At 38.0% G+C, this 21,521-nt stretch overlaps 1 protein-coding gene and 1 long non-coding RNA gene across 3 annotated transcripts in view; one reads left to right on the plus strand and one right to left on the minus strand.

Annotated features, from left to right (window-relative positions):
- Nucleotides 1-21,521, minus strand: part of LOC115223194 (cell wall integrity transcriptional regulator CAS5-like) — a 102,456-nt gene that overhangs the window by 69,172 nt on the left and 11,763 nt on the right. The window lies entirely within an intron of this gene.
- Nucleotides 2,663-20,825, plus strand: LOC118767487. Its single transcript, XR_005003405.1, has 3 exons — nucleotides 2,663-2,800; nucleotides 6,384-6,388; nucleotides 20,815-20,825. It is a non-coding gene; the product is annotated as an uncharacterized LOC118767487 (long non-coding RNA).

A 21,521-nucleotide genomic window follows, 5' to 3' on the forward strand; every position in this document is an offset into this window, starting at 1 on the left:
CCCGGGGTCGATTTGCTCGACTAAAAGGCGGTGCTCCAGCATGGCCGCAGTCAAATGACTGAAACAAGTAAAAGAGTAAAAGAGTAAAGAGAAACTGCGAAAAATTTAGTGTAAAGTGGGCAAGTAATATTTCATGCATATGTGTTTTCACATGCGGCTCTCTCCCACTTGGAAATGGTACGATGTGGACCCCAGTTGATGAAAAGTTGCCCATCCCAGGTATAGAGTATCTATTGGTTGATGGCTGTGCTGAGTACATGCTGGAGGGTAAGTGAGTCGAGTACGTGTTGTGTTATGTGTTGGGTGGCAACTGTGCAGGATGTTAAGTTAAGTTAATTTTTTGGCTTAAAAAGCAAAAAGCAAGGCCATGTAGGGGGACATGGAGTTATGTACAGGGAGGGTGTTCATGCAAAGAGTTCAGGCTATTTCTGGTCAAGAGAGACTTTGAACCGAGCGGTCGTCAGCATCTTCACTATCTCGTCTGGCAGCTTATTCCATGGATCCGCAACCTGGACGGAGAAAGCCCCTCTCCTTCGATTGAGATGAAATCGTTGCAGATAGAGCTTTTCGGAGTGACCCTGCAACCGACGCTCTGGAGCAGGAGTGAAGAACAGCTCTTTCGAGAGGTTACACTTTCCGCTTATGATGTTGTGAGCAAGAATGAGATCACCACGGCGGCGGCGTTTTTCTAGAGAATAAAGGTCGAGCGTCCTCAGCCTTTCTTCATAAGACAAATGCTTGAGATGTGTTACGTGTTGATTCTGTCTGTAGAGTATGTATAATGTGAGTTGAGTTGTGTTGCGTATTAGAGCTGTGTACTAGTTTAATCCCATGTAAACCTTGACTGAGCAAACATAACTATGTACTGCATGTCAAACAAACTGATAGTAAAACTTGGTAGAAGAGAAATCAGTCAAAGGGCAATAAGAGTGAAAACAGTGTTTGGTGTATGGAGGAAAGATAGTTGGGTAAAGCAATCAATGTTGAGGAAATCTGTAGAAGAGAAGACTAAGGAAAACTTGGGTAAAAATGACAAAAGTTGATCTCGGAAAGCTGAAGATGAGAGAGTTGACAAAAGACCATGACAATGAAATGCTTTGCTGGCAAAGACACACCCAATCCATTGCATGCAAGCATAGAAAAAAAGACACTGATTATATCTGTATCTACAGATTTCCTACACTCCTCAGCAAGTTCACTCTATTCTTTTATCAGTTTTACTAAATAATAAAAGTCTTGTTGATGCAGGCCAACACCAGTCTTTGAAATGCATTTCATTACACACACACACACACACACAATGTATTCACTGAACCATATAGAAAAATGAGCATAAAAATGATCAAACAATCACATACACACACAAAACCATTAAGCTTGGGGTTTTTTTCCTCACTAAATGTCAACTGGTCAAAATATTACTGACGTCAACAGCATTCCTGAATCTCTGATTTGTTTGTACTAAAAGTACTACTTTGATCCACACTAACAATCTCACATGACCATCCCCACTTAAACTACACAACTACACTACCCTTATCTCAAACAACCATTTTACACTCACTTCCCTCTCAGGCAGATTAGCCTAAGGTTAGACAGGTGTGCAAATTTCAACATTGGAATAGTTTTATCATTATCTATAGTCACTGATAGTATCTGTTGTATTAGTGTAGAGAAGAGATAGATAGTAAAGGGTTGGACTGAAAGATTTTCATGACCTTCCTTTAGTCACACACTTTTCTAAGATTCTGAACTGGAAACTCACTGGGGTCAAATTTTACCCACCACTCCTTTCATCCGGGAGTGCACTAAGCTCACACCTATGTCACATTGTGTCGGTGACTTTTTACAATTTTCACCTATGAATCTCCTAGTCTTGTTCAAATGCAAGAAATCAATATCATCAGTTGCACTATTTTTAATTCGGTAGCAAATATATCAGAATTCCTAACAGATGAGTCATAGTTTCAAATCCTATTCAATGTTTTTTTCACTACACAATGTCTCCTGGGGCAAAATAATGCCCCCTGTTCTCAAGATTAAAAGAACACAGGTAAAAACATTATCCCCATATCAGAGACAGCTGTCCAAAATAAAATCACACCTATTCTACAACGGTACTACTAACCAACACAGTACTCTAAGTTAACATATGTAAAACAGGGGAAATGAAAGAGTCTTTAGCCCCTTAGGGTTGAAGCTGCCAATATCCAGCTAAAATATTCTACCTGTATCATGTTCAAACTGGCCATTTCCAGCTTCTTGCACTTACTCTACAATGTCATTATTATTATTATTATTATTATCTAACACACATACACACACACAGACACAAATCAAATCATTAAGTATACTCAACAAAAAAATATTGAGGAAAATTAAAGTGAATACGTTTTAAATGGGTGTGGTGTTGTTAATGAAATTATAATTTTTCAGAATAATTAACACGGGTGCAGGTGTGACTGTGTGGTAAGAAGCTTGCTTTCCAACCACATGGTTCCGGGTTCAGTCCCAATGTGTGGCACCTCGGGCAAGTGTCTTCTACTATGGCTTCAGGCCAATCAAAGCCTTATGAGTGAATTTGGTAGACGGAAACTGAAAGAAGCCCATCATATGCATAAATATACACACAAATATATATATATATGGATATATGCAGGATTGCACCTAAGGACTAATGCTCTGGTTTCTTTAACTTCAGAAAGTTGAACTATGAACTTTTATGCTTACTTTTTCTTGTCTTTCTATCTCCTTATTCTTTTACTCCCTTCCTCTATGTTGTCATCTTAATATATACCATGTTTCTACGGCTGGATGCCCTTCCTAATGCCAACCACTCCGTGAGTGTAGTGGGTGCTTTTTACGTGCCAGACGGGGCTGGCAAATGGCCACGGTCGGATGGTGCTTTTTATGTGCCACTGGCATGGGGGGGTGATAAATAAACATTATAAATGACAGAGTAAACTGAATGCTAAAGGGTTTTGGTTTCTAATTAATTTTTTTAATTACCAAAATCTTTTGAATGGTTTCAAGAAAGGCGTACATTATCCTCAGACCAAAATCCTAGCCCAAATGCTTGCGACAGAATGGTGCCTGATAAAGAGTTAGGTGATATTAACCCTTGAGCGTTCAGATTTCTTTGTTAAATGTAATGCTTATTTATTTATTCACAGTATTTTTAATTAATCATGCAATATCTTGTAGCTTCAAGATTTCAACAGTGTGTATGTATGTTTTTAGAATGACATTGTAGGGTAGGTGTGAGAGGTTGGATCTGGTCAGTTTTAACATAAAACAGGTGGGCTATTTGGGGGCTGGATATGGCCGAATTTAATGCCAAAGGATTAAGCAACAACAGCCTTTCAGGTTCTCACAGTTTTCGTCTCCAACATTTTCATCACAAGGTTTCTGTTTGTCCCAACAACATGCACTAAATTTCAAAACCATTCATTCGGCTAGCTCTGAACATACACACCTGTAGCAGAATATAATAATGTAATAATGTAAACATACTTAGTCATGTTGTGAAAATTATAACCTGGTTATACCCCTCACCACACACACACACAAACAATGATAAGATGTGATCAAGAAGGAAAGTATACCATATTACTCCTAAGACTATCATAAGGCCAACTACACCTGGCAAGTTCTCTCAGAATAAACAAATTAAAAAACACTCCATATATACAGCATGTATGTAATAAAATGTATCTAAAGACCTGCACTTCATTTAGAGAGTAATGGACAGGTACTGTAAACGAAGAGAGGGGCTGCTGATCATAGGATGTCATTAACTTTAGTTTTATAACACAAAATCAACCATCCTGGCAAAGCAAAGCCTGATTATGTTGCCTGTTGACCCAATAAGAGAACCTTCACGTGGTCACTTGACCTGCTAGAAGTAGCAGCTAAAATCTCCGTCAAATCAAAGCTTGTTATCTTAATAGAATAAGGAACAAAGAAGGCAGTTGTAGATAGGCCTGAAAAGGTGGCATAAACACAGCTGGAGTGCCTTTAATCATTATGTCTCCCCAAAAATGAAAAACCCGGAGCCAAACAACAACACAGACTACAAATAAGAGGTTACCTGACAAGGTGAAGTTAGTTAATCAGCAGATATGCTTGAGAAGACTCATCAAGCCAAATGAAATCGTAGTTGTGACCAATGCCGGTGTCGTGTAATTGGCACCCATGCCAGTGGCATAGGAAAAGCGCCCTTCAAACATTAGGCCTCATGAAGGCAATCATAAATGACTGAGACCTTTGGCAATTTGACGTGGCTTGAGAAGACCCATCAAGCCAAGTGAAATCATAGTCATGGCCGATGCTGGTATCACATGACTGGCACCTGTGCCAGTGACACGTAAAAAGCACCCATTACACTCTTGGAGAGATTGGCATTAGGAAGGCCATCCAGCTATAGAAACCATACCAAATCAGATTGGAACCTCTGCAGCTTACCAGTTTCAGCATGGAAAGCAGACGCTAAATGATGATGATATACAAAATAGTGAATTTCAAGCACATAAAGCTATAAATAATAGTTACCGTGTTTACATGAGATGTGGGTTCAAGTCCCAGGGATAGCTCTCATGTTTTTCTATCTAAAAAGGTTTTACAATCCAATAGTTACTGCCAAGGTCAACTTTATTCTTCATCCTTTAAGGGTTGCTGAAATAAGCACCAATCAAGTACTGGCAGTCAATGTATTTGACTAGACTCCTCCTTTAAAATTTCAGGCCTTGTGCCTATATTAGAAAAGATTATCTATGTTTTTATGTACCTTGAGATCCACTGCCCCAAAAGTTCATTATTTCATGTTCTCTCGAAAGTTTACAAATACTTATGATGTCAATAATATATCACATGATCAGATGTAGTAATACATCACTGGTTACAATGCGCTTTGCATCATTTTAGTTTTGGAATGATGCCACCCAGCTGGCCAGACAAGCAGGCCAACTGACCCCCTGATTAGTCTTTCCAGTCAGAGTTACCCATTTATAGCTGAGCGAACTTGAGCAATGTGAAATCAAGTGTTTTGCTCAAGAACACAATGCACAGCCTGTCTGGGAATTGAAACCACAATCTCATGATTCTGAGTGCAACACACTTAACCACTAGGCCATGTACACACACACACATATTTTTTGTGTAAAGTCATACTTAATATGTTTACGTACACTCAGATGTGAGAAGACTTTCACACCAAAAATAGTCCCAGGAGAAAATTCTTCTCAAGACAAACATGTGAAAACACATTGGGCAGGGAATGGCATTGCTGGATTCTAAGATGCATGTGCTTCTTAGCTCTTTTGTATTGTCAGCTACAAACACCAAGTCTACCTTTCACAGCCCCCCAAAAAATAATTAGTTGTTAAAGTACAACAAGAAAAGGTAAGAGTACTGTGGAAAAAGGATAAAATAAAAACAAAAAGAATGGTCACAACTGGACCTCCACCTCCTTTTTTTTTTTTAACATAAGTCTCTTAATCAAAGCTGGCCTGGATTCAACAACTCAGAATAGCAACAGAGTGAAGCTTCAACTTCCTTCCAGTAAATGAATATGTAAACTCTATATGTATTGAGCACTCTCTCTTTCTCTCTATGATTTAGAAATTTACTCTCTTGTAGGAAGGGTGGGATAAGGAGGGGGAAGGAGGGAGAGAGAGAGAGAGAGAGAAAGAAAGTATTTACAGCCAAGCTGAAATAAGGTGCATGAACATTTCCACTTTCCCTACCACATTACAAAAACTCACACACACACACACACACTATCAATGAATCTAAGCTAACCTAGATAGGAAAATGTCCCGAGCAAGCTGTGACAGAGGGTGGTTTGACAAAGTAGGCCAAGCACCCAGGCTAAGTCAATGTAGCCCAATGAACAACTAACAAGAGAACTTTCAGAAATCATTTGATGAAAAGTTCATATACCAGAGAATAATATCACCAACGCCATTATATAATTTTTATCTGCCGTGGAAATTGGAGTATAATGGGGGGTAACGTGAACATTTTACATTCAGAAGTGGAGCAGTGAGAGGGAGAGGGAGAGAATAAAGTGTGCAGAGAAAAGGAGGGTGGGGTTGTTTTCTCAGAATCAATGGAACTTAAAAAATTATTCAAAGCGTAATAAAGGAAAATATTCAAGAATTTGTGCAAGGTGTGGTGAGGTGTGAGTGTTCAAGCGGAATTCAGATACATAGGTCGTGAACGTTAATGTGTTAAGTATATAGTTACTAAACCAAGTCCATAATAATAATAATAATAATAATAATAATAATAATAATAATAATAATAATAATAATAATAATAATAATTTCAAATTCTGGTACAAGGCCAGCAACATTTGTGGAGTTGGGGCTAGTTGATCACAGCCTCAGTACTCAACTGGTTTTATTGACCCTGAAGGGATAAAGGGCAAAGTCGACCTCAGCAAAGTTTGAACTCAGATGACAGAGTCGGAAGCAATGCTGCTAAGGATTTTGTCTGGCGCAGTTACAAGTCTGCTAGCTTGACACCTTAACAACAACAACAAAAACAACAACAACAATAATAATGCTTTAAGTTTTGGCATGAGGCCAGTAGTTTTTGAGGGGAGGGGGAAGTCAATTGCATTGACTCTAATACTTGACTACCCACCCTGAAAGGCAAAGTTGGCCTCAGTGGAATTTGAACTCAGAATGTAAAGACGGATGAAATACCACTAAACGTTTTGTGTGGCATGCTAATGATTCTGCTAGCTCACTGCCTTAACAACAACAACAACAACGGTTTCAAATCCTAGAGGGGTCAACTTTGCTTTTCATCCTTCCAAGGTCAATAAAATAAAGTACTAGTCAAATATTGGAATCAATGTAATGAACTTGCTCTCTTCCCTCAAAATCCCTAGTCTCAAAATCCCTAGTCTCAAAATCCCTAGTCTCAAAATCCCTAGTCTCAAAATCCCTAGTCTCAAAATCCCTAGTCTCAAAATCCCTAGTCTTGTGTCAAAACTAGACAGAATTATTTAGTTATTGGGGATAACCTGGCAGAATCATCAGAGTATCAGACAAAATGCTTTTGCAGGTCTTGCACTTTATATTCCAAGTTCAAATCCTGCTAAGGTTAGTTCTGCCTTTTATCTCTCCAGGGCCAATAATTAACCCTTCAGTGCTCAGATTACTCTGCCAAATCCAATGCTTATGCATTCGCATTGTTTTGAATTAATCATGCATTATCTCTTAGTCTTTGGGATTTCAATGGTGTGGCTGTTTATTTTTAGAATTACATTGTAGGGTAGGTTTGAGGGGCCAGATCTGGGCAATCTATATATATAAAACTGTAGTTGTGTGAGTGTCTGTCCCCTTCGATTTAGATTCCTAACTCCTCCCACATTTTGCGGTGCAGTTTAACCAAATTCGGGTATCTTATAGTCGTGATTAATATCGAGCCCGTCTGGCTATTAGCGCGCGTCAACGATGAGTCTACGATTTTAAAAATAATTTAACATCATTTTTTATTCCATTTTAATGCATAATTTTTCCTGTGTCGATGGCGGCGGAGTTGGCGTCCACGCTCAAACACCTGCACCTGTGTTTGCTTCTCCCCCTTCTTCCCTCCCTCGTGAAGCTGTGGGGAAGGGAGTTTAAGGAAATCAACGTCGTAATGCGTTGTCAAGGAGACCAGCGTTCTTTTAGAACAACGACTTCATGGCTTGAAGACACCAAAACAGAAATGGCTAAGAAAGCCCGAATTGGCATCTATAAGGGAAGTAACTCTCTAAAAATGCTTATATAGTTATTTCCCTTACAAACCCGAGCAACGCCGGGCGATACTGCTAGTTTGAATATAAAACAAGCCGAATATTTGGGCTGGTTTAAATGCAAAAGGGCTAAAACACTAATTAAGCAATGGAGCCAGTGTCACCAACTGTTATGTTCCCTCCCACTGAAATTTCTGTCCTTGTGCTTGAAAACGATACCAAGTCGTGGGCAAGATGAGCTGTGACCTTGATCTTCTCAGGCCCTGCAGCTAAGCTGGGGACTGGTGCTGCTGATATCCAACACATACACAAAAAATAAAAAAACATGGGCATATTTTGAACAGCAGAGGTGGCACAAATGGACTGAAGAATCCACAGGAAGTTATCTTTTAAAATATGAACAAAACATAACTACTATTCTTCTTCCTTGTTGCCGTGTCCACCACTCCAGTTAGGGCTAATACAAATGGTCAAGATAACTTTGGTGGCCATGACTGGACACTGGTTCAACTAGTAGGCTGTTGTGAGTGAAAGTAATGCAAATCATCAAACTAGCCAGATCAATTACTGAGTCTAGTAAAGTGCTCAGATGATTGAACTATATGAGAAATCCAATCTCTATCTTCATGTAAAAGCACCAACCGATCGTGGCTGTTTGCCAGCCTCCTCTGGCCCCTGTGCCGGTGGCACATAAAAAGCACCCTCTACACTCACAGTGTGGCTGGCATTAGGAAGGGCATCCAGCTGTAGAAACACTACCAGATCAGACTGGAGCCTGGTGCAGCCTCCTGGCTTCCCAGACCCCGGTTGAACAGTCCAACCCAGGCTAGCATGGAGAACGGACGTTAAATGATGATGATGATGATGATGATATATACATATATATATATGACGGTCTTCTTTCAGTTTCCATGTACCAAATCCACTCACAAGGCTTTGGCTGGCCCGAGGCTATAGTAGAAGACACTTACCGAAGGTGCCACTCAGTGGACTGAACTCGGAACCATGTAGTTGGTAAGCAAGCTACTTACCACACAGCCCTTCAAACATTGTTGATTGTATCTGATATGGTGCTTTCTTCTCCTCACCTCATTGATTTTTTTTTCAAATAAATCATTGGATAAACCAAAGTTCTATGAAAAGACTTCGTTGGCTGAAATACACCAGTTTATTTTAATGATGTGAAATTGCGATCATAGATCCAACGAATAATCTATGTTAATGCAAGCTTTAATTCTAAATTTGATTGCAATTTCATCATTATCAGTAATTAAAGAGTATGAAAATAAAAGATTATTATTCATAATTAATTAAACACTTATTTGAATGTTAGTATCGGAACATTCTAATCATTAATAACTGAGGCACGAGGTGACATATTTTAGGTACAGGAACAGTCCTTTAACCCTTTGGTGTTCAAATTTCTCTATTAAATGTAATACTTTTTCACTTAAATTGTTTTGAATTAATCATGCATTGTGTTATAGTTTTGAGGTTTCAATGATGTGATTGTTTATTTTTAGAATGTCACTGTAGGTTAGGTGTGAGAGGCTAGATATGGCCAATTTGAATATAAAACATTTAGAATGTTTGGGCCGGATATGGCCAGTTTAAACACTAAAGGGTTAAATCAACACCATTATAATACTGGTATTTGTTTAACTGGACTCAGAGAGAAACATAAAATAGACATAATTGGATACCAAAAATTATTCCATAAATCTCTCAAACAATTTCTGTCACCGACCACCCTCTTCATCTATCTTTCTTGTCACTTCCTAAGACCCTTGTTATCTATTGATCTCTCTACATATACCTTCTACTATCCTCCAATTCCAATTTTTCTACCAACTTCTACTTTCTATTACCTTTGCATTTCCACCATTAACTACTCCTCTATTAGTTACTTAATGGAAATGCGAAATAGATTTGTGGAAGAAAAAAAGTTTCTCAGTCAGATACAATCAACAATGTTTGAAGGGTTGTGTGGTAAGTAGCTTGCTTACCAACCACATGGTTCCAGGTTCAGTCCCACTGAGTGGCACCTTGGGCAAGTGTCTTCTACTATAGCCTCGGGCCAACCAAAGCCTTGTGAGTGGATTTGGTAGATGGAAATTGAAAGAAGCCCATCATATATATGTATATATCATCATCATCGTTTAACGTCAGTTTTCCATGCTAGCATGGGTTGGATGGTTCGACTGGGAAGCCAGAAGGCTGCACCAGGCTCCAGTATGATCTGGTAGCGTTTCTACAGCTGGATGCCTTTCCTAACGCCAACCACTACGTGAGTGTAGTGGGTGCTGTGCCACCAGCACAGGGGCCAGAGGAGGCTGGCAAACGGCCATGATCGGTTGGTGCTTTTATGTGTCACCAACATGGACGCCAGTCAGGCGGCGCTAGCATCTGCCACGTTCGGACAGTGCTTTTTACGTGTCACTGGCATGGTTAACTTAACTACAATTTCCATTTGATTTTCATTTTGATGTTAGTGTTGACGCACTTGACTCAATAGATCTCCTCAAGAACAGCAGGTCACTCTACGATCCAAGGTTAGCACAGCATATCTCAGAGGTCTCGGTCTTCGTCATTTCCTCTGTGAGGCCCTACGTGCCACCGGCACAACAATATCCACACGATTTTTATTTGATGTTGATGAACTTGACACAATAGGTCTCCTCAAGCACAACAGGCCGTCCTGCAAGCCATGAATTCGGCAAAAGAGACCGATACAATAAGTACTAGGCTTACAAATAATAAGTCCTGGGGTCGATTTGCTCGACTAAAGGCGGTGCTCCAGCATGGTCACAGTCAAATGACTGAAACAAGTAAAAGAGTAAATGTCTGTGTTTTACTGATGAGGCAATAAGGCTGGATCCTATGCAAAATTGTCTCCCATACATGCTCAAATTATTAAAACAACATAAGTCATTTACTAATACTTTGTTTTGTTTTGCTTTTTAACCCTCACAATATAATTATTTTTAACTAGCATTTTAACATTCCTTTTCCTCTCTCCTATGAATAAGAAAAATGTTTCTCAACCAGGGTCGATATAAGATTTTGTTGTTTAAATTTATGTGCAACACACTGGTTATACTCCTACAATACACAAAATATTTTATGTCATTTTTTTAATACAATTCCTGACAAAACTTGATTATAAAAATATAACAGGACTTCTTTAACCTTTTCGCTACTGCATTTATTTTGAGATGCTCTGTGTTTCTTTCAATTACTTTAAATATAACAAAGAATGTAGTAAAATAACTTAGTTATCATGAAGCTAGTGTTAGGAACATAAATTGTGACTAAGGTTTGGTGGAAGATTTTAATTCAAAACTTATGAAAACAAGACATTTGTACTCAGAGCCAGAGGCAGTTTCAGCTGGGTTGGTACCAAAAGGGTTAAGAATTGTTTCTCTATTATATATTTTAACCCTTTTGTTACCATATTGCTGCTGAGATGCTCTGTGTTTCTTTCAATTACTTTAAATATAACAAAGAATTTAGTAAAATAACTTAGTTATCATTAAGCTAGTGTTAGGAACATAAATTGTGACTAAGGTTTGGTGGAAGATTTTAATTCAAACCTTATGAAAACAAGACATTTGTACTCAGAGCCAGAGCCGGGTTGGTAACGAAAGGGTTAAATATCAAATGGCTATGGAGGTCCACCTGAAGGAAATCAAAGGAGTCCGTCAGTAAAAAAAATCACTAGGAACCAAATGAATTAGACTAACAATTTGCCTACAAAGGACATATTTCTCTGGTGCTCATGCACTGTATCATCATCATCATCGTTTAACGTCCGTTCTCCATGCTAGCATGGGTTAGACGGTTCGACCGGGGATCTGGGAAGCCAGAAGGCTGCACCAGGCTCCGGTCTTATCTGGCAATGTTTCTACAGCTGGATGCCCTTCCTAAAGCCAACCACTCCGTGAGTGTAGTGGGTGCTTTTTACGTGCCACCGACACAGGTGCCAGGTGAGGCTGGTATCGGCCACGGTTGGATTGGTGCATTTTATGTGCCACCTGCACAGAAGCCAGTCGAGGCGGCACTGGCTTTGGCCACGATTCAGATGGTGCTTTTTACGTGCCACCGACACGGAAGCCAGTTGAGGCGGCGCTGGCATCGGCCACGATTCGGATAGTGCTTTTTACGCATCTCCAGTCCAGGGGTCCTGGCATCTGCTAGGTGCCAGTCATAAGATTGGTTCAATTTCGATTTCGATACACATTCCAAATTTGTGTTTTCAACCAGAGTAATTTGGGAATTCTGAAAGGACAGTTTTATATTACTCAAACCAAATTAAATAAGGGCGAACTAAATGTCAGAAAACAAAGCTGGACATCTGGGACAAGCTTAAGAAAATACTTTGGACAGGCAAAGAGTTAACACTATCTTAAGCAATAAATTGTTGATTTGAAAATATTCAGAAAATAAGTCTTCGGGAACGTAATCAGGAAATTCTGATTATGGTAAATTTAGAAGTTGATGGCTGCTGATTTATCTTTCTAGAAGGTTCCAGAAAACTGAAACTTTTATTTTCAATAATAATAATTTTTTTTTTTTTTTAAAGAAAGGCTTCCAACTATATTATGTTTTCAAGTTTGGCTCTGATCTAACAGGAATTTCAAGCAAGAGAAATTAGATAAGAGTTACTGTTAAGATCAAAGTAGCTGACAAGGATTTTTTTTATTTTTAAACAATAACCTTATAAAAAAAAAAGTAAAAAGAGATTTAAAAAAAATTTCCCTACATATTTCAAAAATGATGGTTTCTAATAAGATGCTTTCTCCATCTTGTGAGGAAGGAATAATCAACAAGCTGGTAGCTGTGTTTCTCTGAGAAGAAGAAGAACAACAACAAAATAGCATGAAAGAGGTCAGCTTCATTGATCAACATTCCATATTACTTCACACAGCATGTGATTGGTAATATGTCTAGAGGTTGATTGATGGCTGCTAGTAGTAGTAGTAGTAGTAGTAGTAGTAGTAGTAGTAGATGTAAGCTGGTGTAGAGAGCCCCCCCCATTCCCCTCCCCCTTGCCACACACATACCTTACAGTTTCAAGCAGAACTGATGGGAAAGCTAGCTTTGTAAATAAGGTGTATTGTTTGAACCAAGTCTGATGGAAGTTTGAGTTGCAAATAGAGGGTAGAACTGAAGCAGAACTGATGCAAGCAAATATATAGAAGAGATAGGTTAGATGCATGCATGCATATATAAATGCATACATACATACATCCTTATATATATATGCGTATGTATGCGAGTGTAGTTTTGTCTATCTAAAAATACAGAATGGGTAGATTAGAGTGGAGAGCAGAAAAGATGGATGGGATCAGCCACCCTAACAGGTAGGGGGTTAGAAGTAGCTTACCACTGTTTCTGGTCATTGTTTAAACCTAGGTCAACTCTGATTCAGCAGACCTATAATCAAAAGCTTTCCACCCATGACTAACCTATTTTATCTTATCCTATTTTCTAGACACCTAGGGCTGCAATATCTGAAGCGTTCTTTCTTTTCCAAGCCAGTAAGGTGTAATTTGAGGGAGATTTAGCTGCTATGTTTAACAGGCTGATCAGTCATATAGAAGTTTCCTCTTGTTGACTTGGTCTGTTATTCAGGTGAGCACAGCTGCATCGAAACAGAACGTGTGTGTGTGTGTGTTTGTGTGTGTGTGTGTGTGTGTGTTGTGTGTTTGTGTGTGTGTGTTTGTGTGTGTGACATTAACAGGAGTGGAAAAGCATTCATTATACATCAACACACCTTTCCACGTATCGTTGGACATGTGAAGACATGTGAAATATCAAAAAAAGTTAGGAGCTTCTTTTCTTTATTCATGAATGTAATCTGTAAACACATTGGTCTTTGGAGTGCAAAAAAACACACACACATACACACACACACACACACACACACACACACACACACATGCACCTACACATTCACAGATACACACAACTCTCAATTCATTGTTTGTCAATTATCCAATGCTAATCTATAACGATAAGAGGTGGAAAGTTGTGAACACAGAAACTGCATGTAAGGATGGTGTCCGGGCTGATATAACTGGATACAACTTGGAATCAGACATAATGTGAAACAGAGAAATCTGAGTCGGGATGGAGACACGGTGTGTATGGAAGATGACATCATCATCAATGTAGTGTCCACTTTTCCATGCATGGGTTGGACAGAGTTTATAGAGGCAGATTATCTACAGCTGGATGCCCTTCCTGTCACCCACTGTTGCTTGTTTCCAAACAAGGTTATATTTTCCCATGGCCAGACAGGTTCTTGCAGTATATTGGAAATGAATGGCAGCACTTCTATGACAGTGACAATCATTTTAAAACCATCATGCGATATTAAGTCATGGAGAAAACACACACACACATACAGACACACAATGGCTTTCTTTCAGTTTCTGTCAACCAGATCCATTCATGACGAACAAGTCAAAAAATGTAACAAACACCATTCGATCGTGGCCGTTCGCCAGCCTCGTCTGGCACCTGTGTCGGTGGCACATAAAAAACACCATCCGAGTGTGGCCGTCTGCCAGCCTCGTCTGGCACCTGTGTCGGTGGCACATAAAAAACACCATCCGAGCGTGGCCGTCTGCCAGCCTCGTCTGGCACCTGTGTCGGTGGCACATAAAAAACACCATCCGAGCGTGGCCGTTCGCCAGCCTCGTCTGGCACCTGTGTTGGTGGCACATAAAATCACCCACTACACTCTCGGAGTGGTTGGCGTTAGGAAGGGCATCCAGCTGTAGAAACACTGCCAGATCTGACTGGCCTGGTGCAGCCTTCGGGCTCCCCAGACCCCAGTTGAACCGTCCAACCCATGCTAGCATGGAAAGCGGACGTTAAACGATGATGATGATGATGATGATGATGATAAAGTGCCAAATGACCCAAGTGAAATAAAGAAACAGAGGAGGACATAGGAAGAAGTGGTGAGAAATTGATCTCAGAATACCGAACTTCAGAAAGGAAACGACAAAGGAATGACAGCAAGTGGTGTGATACTGTGCAGGAGAAGACCTGTCAAAACATATACAAGAAATAGAACAAATCAACAAAAGATGATGATGATGATGACGATGATAAATCAATCATGTATTTGATATCCTGGTTAATAATCAGCAAATCTATACAGACTGGATATTTATATAATTGCCTCTCTCTTTCTCTCTCTCTCTCAGCTTATTCTCTTCCTCCATCTGCAATTTGATATTTAACCCTTTCGTTACCAACCCAGCCAAAGATGGATGGGATCAGCCACCCTAACAGGTAGGGGTTAGAAGTAGCTTAGCACTGTTTTTGGTCATTGTTTAAACCTAGGTCAACTCTGATTCAGCAAACCTATAATCAAAAGCTTTCCACCCATGACTATCCTATTTTATCTTATCCTATTTTCTAGACACCTAGGACTGCAATATCTGAAGCGTTCTTTCTTTTCCAAGCCAGTAAGGTGTAATTTGAGGGAGATTTAGCTGCTATGTTTAACAGGCTGATCAGTCATATAGAAGTTTCCTCTTGTAGTACAAAGGCTCTGTAGTACAAATATCTTGTTTTCATAAGTTTTGAATTAAAATCTTCCACCAAACCTTAGTCACAATTTATGTTCCTAACACTAGCTTAATGATAAGTAAGTTATTTTGCTAGATTCTTTGTTATATTTAAAATAATTGAAACACAAAGCATCTCAAAATAAATAGAGTAACTAAAGGGTTAATAGGAGACTCTGTCTTAAAAGTTGCAATAGGTTGGATGTGAAAATTTTTCATTTATTTCCCTGAAAGAGTTAGTAAAATATTCACAGGCATAGCTGTGAAGTAAGAAGATCGGTCCTCAACCGCATGGCTACGAGTTCAGTTCTACTGCATGGCACCTTGAGCAAGTGTCTTCTACCACAGCCCCAGGGCAACCACAGCCTTGGGAGTGAAATTGGTAAATGGAAACTGAAAGATGCTCGCTGTGTGTGTGTTTGTCTCCCACCACCACATGACAACCGGTGTTGGTTTGCTTACATCCCTGTAATTTTGCAGTTTGGCAAAAGAGACCAAAAATAAGTGCTGGGATCAATCTGTTCAACTAAATCCTTCAAGGCAGTGCCCCAGCATGGTCGCAGTCCAATGACTGAAACAAAAATTAGGGCACTCCATTGATGGTTTTAGTTCTCTTGAATTTACCACTCCAACACACTACACTTAAGTCAATGACAGAACCTCTAAGAGGTCACTCACCCTGCTAAGAATAGAAGCAAAATCACCCCAAAACTCACACCTTATTTATTGTCTGAAATAAAAAGGATCATGTGATCCTAGACATATCTGAATAAAAGATGAGATGGTCACAGCTGGAACATCTTTTATCATAGATTTACTGGATCAGGGCTGACCTGGGGCCACACAACATTATCAAAAATTATAAGGTGAGATAATCCCCACCCAGCAAGGCATCTCTTTGATTATTAGGTAAATAATTATGTCTGAATAAAAGATGGGAACGGCCATGACTGAGACGCATTATATCATAGATCTAATGGATCGGGGGCTGACCTGGGGCTAAACAAGTCCATTACAATACAGTGATAACAAAAGAATGAAGAAATTTGAAAAAAAAAACCTAACAAACAAACAAACACCCTGACAAAATTAACAGTTAGCCAGTCTGTTTACCGGAGGACAGTGTGAGGTTGGCATAACGAACAAAAGATTGTATGACGGCATAAATGCGGAGAATCTCTTTCAAAAACCTGGCGGCATTTTCATTGAAAAAGAAGGTGTATATTCTAGTGAATGTATCTCAGTGAATTTTTCACTGATCAGGCTTGTTCTTTTATGCTGGGAATATACATTTCTGGAATTGGGCTAGTGAATTCAAGATGGAAGTGATACAAAGTAGTTTGACAAACAGACAGACATCATACTTACAAATGTAACATACAAAAAAAAAAAATCAAAGATACACACACACACACACACATATACACAAACACATATATACACACATAAATATACAAACATATACATATATATATATATACACACATATATATATATATATACACATACACACACTAACACACACACATACATACAAACATATACATATATATATATACACTAACACACACACATACATATACAAACATATATATATATATATATATATAATATATATATATATATATATAATATATATATTACACTAACACACACACAAACATAAACATATATATATATATATATATATATATATCAAAGCTATTTCTCCACCCCCTTCTGGAATATATAAAGCACAGAAAAGCTGGAAAAATTATGAAGTAAAATAAAATAAAAGGAAAAAAAGAAAGAAAAAAATATGGAAAAGAAAAGAAACTGACAAAAGAAAGAAAGAAAAGAAAAAAGAGACAAAATGAAAAGCGAACAATAATAGCAGCGGCAGCAGAAGTATTGTGAAATAAAATGGATAGACAATATGATAAGTTGAAAGTTGTATAGTAAGTAATATAGATATGTAATAGTTGAATAAATAAAAACTAAATAATAACAATAGCAACAACAACAGTAACAGTAACAACAATAACAGCACTCAATCTTTTAAGAAGGTTCCAGAAAAATGTGGAAGAAAAAGAAAAAAGGAAGGGGGGGGGGAAAAAAGATAAAACTAAAAGAAGGAAGTTATTTGTGATGGAAAGCAGAAATGCTAAATGTGAAATGATGTAAAACAACAACAACAAAAACGTGTGGTGGTGGTGGTGAAGGCAGGGAAGGTGGTGGTGGTGGTGGTTTTGAACAATTGCTAAAAATGTGTTTGTTTTTTTTTTTGTGTTGTCAGAAAGCACTGAGATGTGGAAGAATTAAAAAAAAGGAAAGTGTGTGTTGTGTGTGTGTGTGTGTGTGTGTGATGAGGTGAGAGACACTCTGGAATATTGATGGTTGTGATGGTGAGGGGTTAAGTAACAGGAAGAGTAGGGGATGGGGGTTGAAGAAAAAATAAACAAGGAGAAAGTAGAGAGAGAGAGAAAGAGAGAGAGAGAGAAATAGATAGAGATAGATAGTGAGAGAGTAATCTTCAGGAATTGATTAACATTTTAGGTTTTGGAAATTTTAAACAAAATTTTAAGTTGTTATTTACTCAGATATATTTGTTCATACAAGAAGTATAAACCAGATATTTTCTTCCATTTTGGCAAAGTGTATTTTTTTCCCCTCTTGAAATTCAATAGAGAAATCTATTAAAAACCTAACCTATCATCTAAATAAATACTCTTTCTAAAACTGGTCTCTCTCCAACACTTCTCTCTCTCTCTCTCTGTCTGTCTCTAACTCAAGTTCTCTTTAGAAACCTAACATACCATCTAAACTACCACTCTTCCTTAACTCTCACTGTTTCTCTCTTACACTATCTTCCCTTTTTTATAAACTCAACTTTCGGGCTGATTAACCCCACCCTAACTCTCTGTTCTCTCGGTGGTGGTGTTCTCCAAGATGGTTCTTGAAAATTAAGCTGGTTCTTCCTTCCTTTTTTTTTTTGCTTCCGCTCTTACAAAATGACCCAGCTTATTATGTCCAACAATGATGCAGGCCTGTTAACCTAATTATCTTCAACATTGGTAAAATGGTAAAATTCTAAAGCAACATTTCTTTTTTGAGAGAGGAGGAGGAAGGAAAGAGAGAGAGAGCTGTGACACCCCATTTTCATTCAGATAAGGAACCAAGCCATTTAACACACACACACACACTATATATTATAAACAAACTTCTCTTTGAGCCATGTCCAGTTTCCTCTTAAGAATTTTGAACCGCTTGGTTCTAAATACAGACATAGACCAGACTAAGTAGCTAGATTGTATCCTGGCAACATAACTCAGTCTTATTTCTAAATACAGACATAGACCACCAACTTCAGTATCTACACTATATATTTCTTTATTGCCCGCAATTGGGCTAAACATAGAGGGGACAAACAAAGACAGACAAAGGGATTAAGTCGATTACATCGACCCCAGTGCGTAACTGGTACTTTATTTATCGACCCCGAAAGGATGAAAGGCAAAGTCGACCTCGGCGGAATTTGAACTCAGAACGTAACAGCAGGCGAAATACGGCTACGCATTTCGCCTGGTGTGCTAACGATTCTGCCAGCTCGCCGCTTCCCAAAGTAGGCGATATTGCCCACCAGTGGGCAATTGGGCAAATTTCTATAAAACGGTGAGTTATTTGAGATTTTGGTGAGCGCTGTGGGTGACAAAGAATTTTTAGAAGTCAAGTCTGCATTTACCTATATCTAGACATGCCTTGAATAAGGATGCACTTTTAGCGATTTGACAACTCGAATGTAATAACAAAAAAAAAAAAAAAAAAAGCAGACTTGTTTATCAATAGAATATTTTTGTCACACAGTCATTGAAAAACTCTCGTTGATTGTAAACCATTTATCACTAACTTCATTTTGAAAATGGTGCCGTTTCAAAACATCAATTCACTCAACTTCCACAACTTGATTCTTTGAAAGATGAATTGGTTGATGAGGAAATACCCTAACCATCAAGCTATGTGCATCCACTAAACCCGTTCTATAACAGTTCTGAAGACTCCGAATGAAACCAACCATCCATTTTTGCCATGCACACACAACACACATACATCTATGGTTGGTGTCAGGAAAAGCATCCATTTGTAGTAACCAAACAAAGACAATTTATTATGAAAGACTTCTGACATGTTGATCAAGATACAGGAACTTTAAATAAGAACCAACTACTAACTCATGCCAACACGAAAAGCTGACGCAAAATGATTTATATATATATACTAGCAGAAAGACCACCTTCCAGGCAGTTTTCTGCTGGTCAAACCTATAGTGTGTGTGTGTATGTGTATTAGAGAAATTGCAAACAATGAATGAAATAAACATGAAATGAAAAAACCTATAAATAAAAACTTGTTAAAAAATTAACTTGTACCGAATATTTGAATTTGTGAACTTGAAATATTCAATTATAAAAAAATCTCACTCGCTTACTAAATATTTCTTTCAGTAATTTATCATATTTGTAATATATCTGTAACTAGCAGTATCGCCCGGCGTTGCTCAGGTTTGTAAGGGAAATAACTATATAAGCATTTTTAGAGATGTAAAGTATAATAGCCATCTCAATATGGCTAACCACAAAGGGGAGGGGAGTTGCTGTAGCTTTTTACGTTCTGAGATTTAATAATAAATTTTTAGAGAGTTACTTCCCTTATATATGCCAAAAATGCATTAAAAATGGGAAAAATTGATGGTAAATTTTTTTTTTTAATCGTAGACTCATCGTAGACGTGTGCTAATACCCAGAAGGGCTCGATATGAATCACGACTATAAGATACCCGGTTTTGGTTAAACTGCACCGCAAAATGTGGAAGTAGTTAGGAATCTAAATCGTAGAGACAACCTCACTTTTATATATAAAGATTTAAACAAACTTCAAGATTTAGCGTGCAAGAAATAGCAGCGATCACAGTTATTATTGTAAGGCTTATAGTGTTCCAAACAGCCATACCAACAAAATCACTTCTTAATAAAAAAAAAAAAATACTGGTATATTAAAAAATTTTCATTTTATCAAAAATAAGTCTCAAAGTTATACAGCTATTTTGTCTAATAGCATTCATTCAATAAATAATTTTTTTTACATTAGGTATATAGAATAAACTGGGGGTTTTGCAAATAGTGAATTAAAACTTGAAAGGAAAACATTAAAATGAATATATATTAAATTATCATTAATGAAAATAGAGGTGAGAGAGAGTGGGGGACTGTTGCAAATGAAAATGGAAAATTTTGCCTGCAACGAATTAATATTGTTTATTAAATCTTACTCTGCAGTGAATATTTAAATTTGTGAAAAACTGGTATTTCAAATATTCAATAACCTCCAGAAATCAAAATTACAGCAAATTTCAAACATGAATTCATAAAAAAATTTTCAGACGGTCAAGCCTTTAATATTTGCTTTCTTCTAGTAACTATTACATACCTAATTAATAAGCAGTTTTCCCTATTATAATATGTATGTATATATATATATATATATAAGCACTGTACATTTATCTTTCCTTTCTAGCCTAAACTATCTCTGTAATCTCTGTAATCCTTTTCGCACAAAACCAGTAATTTCAGGGGAGAAGGTCAGTTGATTACATTGATCCCAGTGTCCAACCAGTACTTATTTTATTGACCCAGGAAGGATGAAAGACAAAGTCGACTTTGGCAGCATTTGAACTCAGAATATAAAGACGGACAAAATGCTGCTAAGCATTTTTGCCCAGTGTGCTAACAATTCTGCCAGCTTGCAGCCTTTATAATTTTAAACTAAATCAACCAACTTCATGTTTGGTTCTCATTATGTTCCTTCTTCTCTTGTCTTTAAACAACCACACATATACACACACACACGTGTGTGTGTGTGTGTGTATATATTCTTTTATTCCTTTACTGGTTTCAGTCATTTGACTGCGGCCGTGCTGGAGCACTGCCTTTAGCTGAAGGAATCGACCCCAGGACTTATTCCTTGTAAGACTAGTACTTTATCAATCTCTGGTGTCAAACCAATAAGTTACATGGATATAAACACACAAACACAAACACACAAACATATACATTATATATATATATATGACAGGCTTCTTTGAGTCTCCATCTACCCAAATCCACTCACAAGGCTATAGTAGGAGACACTTGCCCAAATGGTTGGGAAGC

The sequence above is a fragment of the Octopus sinensis genome, linkage group LG22 (assembly GCF_006345805.1).
Source record: "Octopus sinensis linkage group LG22, ASM634580v1, whole genome shotgun sequence".
NCBI classification, from domain to species: Eukaryota; Metazoa; Mollusca; class Cephalopoda; order Octopoda; family Octopodidae; genus Octopus; species Octopus sinensis.